The sequence below is a fragment of the Ixodes scapularis genome, unplaced genomic scaffold (genome assembly GCF_016920785.2).
Source record: "Ixodes scapularis isolate PalLabHiFi unplaced genomic scaffold, ASM1692078v2 PGA_scaffold10__122_contigs__length_95168666, whole genome shotgun sequence".
Taxonomy (NCBI): domain Eukaryota; kingdom Metazoa; phylum Arthropoda; class Arachnida; order Ixodida; family Ixodidae; genus Ixodes; species Ixodes scapularis.
In genome coordinates, this window is record NW_024609836.1 from 58,025,875 (window position 1) to 58,031,557 (window position 5,683).

Consider the following 5,683-nt stretch of genomic DNA (forward strand, 5'->3'; position numbering starts at 1 on the left):
TCCCATGCTCTTGCTTTTGTCTCTGTATTCTTTATTTTTTCCGTTACAAGTTTTTTTGTTTTTTTGCAGAAGCTATGCTGCTTTCAAAGTAGTTCAAGGTATATGAGAATGCCAAGAGGATTGTCTTCGCTGCAGAACTGCGAGGTTGTATATTGGTCCTCAACATTGTATATGCTGTCTATGCAGAGTGCAAGTTCGTCTGCTTCTTTTGCAGGGGTTGTGGTGACGTCGGAACGCCAAACTGATTGGTACTGATTGAAAGATAGTGGGTAGACCTCGAAGCAGCTTGCTTCAAGGTCTACCCACTGTCCTTCAACCAGAGCCAATCTGAGCTCGGCGTTCCAGCGTCGCCACAACCCCCGCAAAAGAAGCAGATGAATTTGCACTTTGCATAGAACTGTTTCACTTCATGGCAAAAGCCATGGTCGCTGACGGAGCGAGAACAACAGAATGCGTCTTTCAAATGCCCGGCTTCCAGCATGTGCTTCGTGCCATCTGCTGTGCTGTGACTGCATGCACGCACTTGAGGTGCACAAGACATTGAAGCGTTGTCGAAGGAAAAAAGCAAGCTCTCGCTGAAGGCGGGACAACTGAGGCTCCTCCCTGCCATTCTACCCTCGTCGGCGAGCGTGCTTCTGGCGAGTGTTCCAAAATGCGTCTTTGGGGTATAGGAACGCAAGGAGGGGCAAGCTGGTCAAAGGGCAGCGTAGAGAACGTGCAGAGAGAACACGATGACAAGGCAGCCAAGCACACCGTAATTGGTTGGAATTGTGGTGGGAAACAAAAGCACACGGACTCATTTGGGGTAAACGAATGCATGAGGCACACAAGGAGCAGATAAACTCGCTCTGCATATGGTAAGATTATTTGTGCTTGCGAGAAAGTTGTATAGTTGCGCTGTGACTGTGTGGAGTGCAACACTGTTGGCACAAAAAAGCAATCTGGCTTTTTTTCTTTTTTTTTTTAAGTTGGCTTCATAGGGGAAGACAAAAGGCGATTCTGCGGGTGAGCCCAGCACAGCCTTGGTCGCGCCACAGTAAGGCCACTCGATAGTGCCGGCTACGACATGCGCCGGACAGAGGGGAGAAGAGGGAGACGGAAGTGTTAGCAAACTGCTAATTGGCTTACCCCCGCCCCCCCTACTTCCCACTCCGGACGGTGGTAGGATAGGAACTGCACATTAGTGGCAACCTTCTCTGCATCCGACAAGATATTTTTTTTTCTCTTGCAGCTAAAAGTTTATTCAAATTTACTGGTATATGGTGGAATATGCTAATCGTGAGCATAGACCAGATGCACCCGTTGCGCCGGATAGAGGGGAGAAGAGGGAGACGGAAGTGTTGGCAAACTGCTAACTGGCTTACCCCCGCCCCCCCTACTTTCCACTCCGGACGGTGGTAGGATAGGAACTGCACGTTAGTGGCAACCTTCTCTGCATCCGACAAGATATCTTCTTTTTCCCTTGCAGCCAAAAGTTTATTAAAATTTACTGGTATATGGAGGAATATGCTAATCGTGAGCATAGACCAGATGCACCCGTTGTGATTTGCCTCCTTACTGCCACCCTAAAATTTTGATCTCAGTTTTGTAATTCGCTTCCTTCTATTGACACATCTCATGACTCAAGACTTTTTGTGCCTGCAACGTACCTGACCCATCTGCCTCAGTATGGCTTCAAATCAATCGAGGGCTGATATTCTTCCTTACACTACTTATTTATTTATTTAAAATTCCCTCGAGGCCATCGGCATTACAGTGGGGAGGGGGGTTAGTGGCAGTAGTACACTTTGCAGCTCAGTCTGAGCAGTATAGATCATTTATGGCAGTTGTAATTAAGTAGTCAGGAACAATTGTTACGATAGATGCGACAAGGTGGTTTCAGTCCACTGAAGTTTTCGAAATGAATGACTCTCGGAGTGCATTAGTGTTACATTTTAGAATGTCTACTTTATACGTGATCAATGCCATCATTGAAGTGCTAGTGCCCAGGTGTAAGGCGGATTTACAAAAGAAATGGACGTTTTTCGCATAAAGACGACACTGAGTGGTTAAAACTCCAACTATGGTTGGTGGATGGAATCGGAGCTGTGATACCTTTCCTGCCTTCTCTGCGGCCGATTCGAGTCGCGGAAGAGGCGGGAGAGCCTGCTAGTGCAACCGGTGCAGCCATTCTTCCAGATGCCAACCGAAGTTAGAGCTTTCGCCGCTGCGACAGGAAGGCTTGCGCGTGTGCAGAACCCTTCGTGAAAAAGGTCCAATGTTAGGCGCCATTCGCTAGGCTGAGGATATGACTTGTCAAGAATGAAAAACACAGTTCAGCTAGGTGCGGTTTTCTCTCTTAGGACTTATGCACACTACACTTTTTCAATCCTCAGTCCTGCTTCGTGGCTTTGGAAAGCTTAAGAAAGCGACCAAAGCATGCACCATATACGCATGAACGCTCAGGCACCATGTAAAACTGTGATCCAAATCGGACTTTTTAAGGCGAAAGCCTAGCCCTATTACGCGAAAAGGCGGCGTCGGCGTTGTGCCCGAAAGATGGCCATAAAAATATGTCGTCAAGCACGTGCCGCTCAAGGTCAAAGTGGACGCGCCTCAGAAATAAAACGCGAAGAAAAGCGCAGCAACGCAGATGCATCGTCACGGAAGCCATAAAGCCACTGGGGTCGCTCAAGGTCAACGGAAAAGGACAATGGAAAAGCACAGCAACGCATATGCTTTGTCACGGATGCTGGTGGTGTTTGCCGCACCTGCGCAGTGGGGAAGCGTGATGTCACCGCCAGAGCGCCGTATGCGAAAGGAAGATGTTGCGTGCTGCTTGTAGGAATGCACTGCGTGTAGGAATTCTTTTGCATTCCTACATGTATGCAGTCTTAACGAATCCCTGAAAAGAAAAAATTTTTTTTAAGAGTCTAATTGGGACATGCTTGTCAAAAAATAAATTTTATTTAAAAAAAAAAAGATTTAGAGCAATATTGGCAGCAAGAGATTTATCTGAAATTCTCTGCGAAAAGTCCATGACGTCACGGAATGTTCATTCACTCCTTCAATTTTAACGAGATGGCCATTCGCTCTTTCCACCTCAACGTGACGGCGAAGCCAATCCACCTTTTGTCTACCTGCCCGAAATACCAAGAGAGAAAATAAGTGGAAAGGAGGTAACTACCAACTAAATTGTGTCTCGCACTGTCAATATTGCTCTAAAAAAAATAGTTTTTCGCGTAAAACTAATTTGTTGACATGCGTGTCCCAAACAGACTGTTTAAAAAATGTAGAGCCCTGCCACTTCACGTAAAGATGGAGGACCAGCGAAACTGTTATCTTTACGACGTCTAGGATGATGCCTAGAGGACAATGTCAAGGACGACGCCTAGAGGACGACCTCTAGGACGACCTCAAGGATGACTTCTAGGACGACCTCAAGGACGACGCCTAGGATGACCTCAGGGACAACGTCTAGGATGACCTCAAGGACGACGCCTAGGACGACCTCAAGAATGACTTCTAGGACAACTTCGAGGACATTGTCTAGGATCCTCAAGGATGACTTCAAGGATGACCTCGAGGACAACGTTAAGGACGACTTCTAGGATGATGCCATAAGAAATTCAGCCTTTCCACTCTGGTGAAAACCAGAGTGAAAAGGTTGCCGCCATCTATGAGCAACGGCGGCAACCAGACAACCACCAAGCCGGTTGTCTCGTTGCCGCTGTCGCTCAAAGATGGCGGTAGCTGTGTGGCGTTTTGTGTCGACACGCTGCTTGTCTGCAGACACGATGCTGCTAGCCCTTAACAGCTCCGCTGTAAAATAATTTTCTTTTCAGGGGCCCTTAATTTCTTTAAATTGATACTTCAACGAAATTTGAAATATACCCGTCGTGTTCAGAAATAGCTGCTGAATATAATCTGCAATATCCATAAATGACCATCGCACGTTTGTATTTTGAGCCTCCATGGCTGTATTTTTCGTTATAAACGGCCCACTCTGGCAAGTGCCCGGAGAGCAGCCAGCGGAGACCATATGTCACATCTGGCGCAATCATGACGTAGTCTGATTGCAAATTTGCTCCGAGGCTGACGTCGTCGGGATGCCCTAGCCCAGGGGTCTCAAACACGCGGCCCACGGACCATGTGCGGCCCGTGACTCGCTGGGATGCAGCTTGCAGGCAACCACCGGCTACGAGTTCCAGTTCCCATGCCCTGGAAAAGGCAATGCACCGTATAATGATCGCATCTCGCCAATCACTTTCACTCGAAACGTAGCTCTGCTCTTTTAACGCATTCACATAGTTTATACTTGTCTGTTTTCTTTTTTTTTTTTCGCTTTATTTTTTGCTTTCCAGATTTTTATAACGTACAACATTTCTGCTCCTAGCCTGCAAGTGCACGCTCTTCGTTGAAGGCTTGGTTGAAGGGCATCTCGGCTGCACAAACCCTCGATCAGCAGTAGCAACTTCCAAAGATAAAGCGACATGCTCGGTTTTCTCACTTTAAAAAAATGTATATATATATGCATATATCACCATTAAAATACACGTATTTGTTCAGGATGTTGTAATGAAAATCGTCAGGAACGAATGAACTGTCAAATTAATTTAATGTTTCTTTAAAGACATGTTGAGCTTGGTTAACTCCTCAGTGAACTGAGCAACGAGAACAACAGTCTACTTGCTCTCAATTGTTCAAATAAGAATGCTTTTCTCTTGGCAGGGCAATGTCATTTTAATTCTTGTTATCACATCAAAACATATGTATCCCATAGAATCTGCTGCAGTTATCAAAGCAGCCGTCCGGCACGTCGAGTGACGGCAGGCGAGTCGTGGTGAGTGAGGGGGAGGGGGGGGGGGTGGGGGGTACTACTTGTGCAAGCAGCGTCTACGAGCAGTTCCATAACTAAGCTAATCTATTAATGTTGGTTCTAGGCGAGACAGTTGTCGTCACTACCTGTCAAGGTTCCTAGACGGGCACGATCGAGACTTTAACAATTAACAGCCACCAGGTGCTCTTTGCTAATCGTTTAATTTGCTTTAAAATTTCTTTACGTGTCTTTTAGAGCGCTGCTCTTAGGGGCCCGTGTCCAGCCTGAGCAGCGTCGGCGTCGGCGTCGCCGTCGGTGTCGGCGCCGGCGTAACCGGGGGGGGGGGGGGGGGGGCGGGGGGGGTTACGTGACCCCCCCCCCCCCCCCCGAGGTCACGTGATCCCCCCCCCCCCCCCCGAGGTCACGTGACCCCCCCTCCTCCGAGATCACGTGACCCCCCGGGGTCACGTGACTACCCGCAGGTGACGTGACCCCCCTCAGTACCCTTCCCTACTCCTCCTCAAGAGCTGCGCTCCAATTCGGCGTTACAGGGATTTGTAAACGGCTTTTTAAATTTAAAATTTGCTTTTAAAACTTCTTTACGTGTCTTTTTTAACAATATATTGGTGTGTCCGATGTGATACTGCACCTTTGAACACATAGAGAAAAAAAAAAATAAGCCCCGAAATTTCGCTGTAGTGTCCCTTCGGCGAGTTTTGTATCTGTGATATTATTTTGACTTTTATTTTTTTTAATACAGCGACAAACATTTTTTCCATTTTTTTTCTTTTTTTTTCTTTTTTGCACGTGTATAATGTGTATTGAATTGGCAGTGACTTTTTCGACGTCCACCGTCAAAATAGCTTAAAAATTATTTTGACGCTC